Raw genomic sequence first — 2,513 nt, 5'->3', positions numbered from 1 at the left:
CACATGAGGAGAGAAGATCTTCATTTGCAAGAGCCTTCTTCCCTTGAGCTGGTGGGGCCAACCAGTTTGCCAATCGCCTTCCTGGACCTGTCTTGGTCGAATCTCCCGTACCCTGTACTCGGAGGCCGGATAGCCTGGCACCAGTCCACCCGGACCACGATTTAAAGGAGCGTACCTTTTATTCATCGGGCAGCAACGCGGCTGGTTTTATCCCTGGGTAGTGCAGTAACTCGAACCTTCCTCCACGACGAGAGCCTCTCTTCCTCTGCTGGATCACCCGAACTGCAGGAACTACCAGGAACAACCGCCACCGCAGGAGCCACTTCTTCATTTTAAAGGTACATTGTTCCGCCAGGCCGCCCTTTCTTCGTGGTAGCACTAAAGGTGTTTTAAATCCTGTACCTACCTGTTGGGTTGTCCACCCCTCTTTCTTAACATTGTCTTTCAACTTCTGCATCCACCTTTTCAAAATCGTTAACCAAAGACTTGACCGCAGCTACAAGGACATTTCGCTCCTGGGCCCTTGCCCTGTACCACTGACTCTGGCACAGGCCTACTGACTCTGGCTACATTTGTTAGAACTGCCTTCTTTGATTCTGAACTAGAACTATGTTGATCCACCTACTTCTTATAACTACCCTTTTCTTCCACTTTCTAAACCTTGTGAAATGCCATTTTGCTCAGTTTTCATTTAAGTATTGCCAATACTGATGCACTGTCTTGCTTAATCTGGTTCACAAACTTATGGGAAGTGTTGCTAGGGTGTGTTAGAAGCTATTTCTATATAACTTGTACTTTCCCTCCCTTGTGAGAAATTGATAGAGTATCCCTCGGGTGTGGTTTTCACTGTGCCGTTTTGCTCAGTTTTCACTCTGGTTCACTTGGTCTACAATTTAACTAGGGAGTGTGTATATTTTTCCTCTGACTTATTTAACTTGCTTTAAGAACTGTGATAGATGTGTTTTACTAGAAGTGTATAAAATAAATATATATCTACTTTTCAAAACAAAGCTTTGGTCAGTGTTTCCTGGTGCCATAGTACTGTAGGCCTATTGTGTAAACCCTGAATACTGCTCATCTCCCTCTTGAGATAAGTCTGACTGCTCAGCCACAGCTACCAACTAAATCTAATCGTGTGTAGTGCTTCCTAAGGGAACTGCACAGGATTCTGCCCAACAGTCTGGAACAGCAATAGAGTTTGCCATAGTCGGACACAGTACTATAATGAAGGGAAGTTGAGGTCGAGTAATGGACCAAGCAATAAATATGACTGTGGTCGCCCAAAGAGAGAGTGTCGCAGACCTTCATACCTGAGGGAGTATGTAAACTGATTATTTAACACATTATTTCATAATGTATGCACAATGTGGTAAAAGTAGTCATACAAAAAATTCGTGAATTTCATTCTGTTTAAATTGTTCTGTTTGTGTTTAGTTTTTTACATTTTTTTCATTTTATTTTATTCTAGATTGTAGAAATATGTAAATAAGGGAGACGCATAGTATTCTAAATATTGAAGTATAAGAATGTAGAACACTGAATGTGGAATTGTATGTATGTGCATCTTCTTCCATTGGAATGTGCATCAGTGGAAAGGCAGAGTAACAGAAAGAAAGCGAACTGTGAAGAAACTAGTGGGGCGTACATGCAACTCTTAATAAAAGTGTATCCCTGATTTTGATTCTGTGCGAGACACAGATACAGGTTATTATTTATTGGAACTCTTCATTTTTAGATTGGAGGATCTCCTTTTATATGTCCAGTTAGAAGTTTGGACACTTCTAAAGTACTTTTGTGTACATGATATTTTATTAAATTGTGATGTTTCGTATATGATATATAGTTGTGTACTGAAATAAAAATCATGTTTTGTATTTTGTATGTGTATGTTTCAGTAGGCACTACAGGATGACTACCTTTTTTTTATATTGCACTAGTTGCCCTTAGTACACCTTTTATAGGTACATACTTTATGTTTATTACTTAGTAAAAGACCAAACAAATGTGCTCTTGTTGCTCCAACAATCACATTTTATAATTATTTTATTCTGTGTATCACCCTTCTAAGTGAAAGCGTGTCTTTCTTCCCTCTTCATTGATATGCTAGCCATCTATAGATACATCATGCTGACATCACATAGAAGACACACTATAATGCACAGATATAAATAGAGAAGTATATGTTCCATCACAAAAATGCTATTCCCTTATTATGATTTACTCATCCTATTATTACACAAACGTTTACTGGCAATTAGTGCTCTCCCTGGGTCGGTTTGCTGTGGTGATTGGCCAATCTATGATCTTTACGAACTCTTGACGCAAGCATTTGTTTCGGCTGCTGATTCATTGGCTCTGCTTAAACTGCATATGGTTGTCAGTCGACCCTCCCAGCCTTGGTATAATGATCTGAAATTATTAGCCAAACAAAGAATCAAGCAGAACGCAAATAGAGGTCATCCTACTCTTTGGATGACAGAACCAGATTCTTGCAAGTTTCCAAGAACTACCAT

Source organism: Ambystoma mexicanum, chromosome 3q (genome assembly GCF_040938575.1).
Source record: "Ambystoma mexicanum isolate Mex_15411 chromosome 3q, UKY_AmexF1_1, whole genome shotgun sequence".
NCBI lineage: Eukaryota > Metazoa > Chordata > Amphibia > Caudata > Ambystomatidae > Ambystoma > Ambystoma mexicanum.
Note: the sequence above shows the minus strand (reverse complement) of the source record.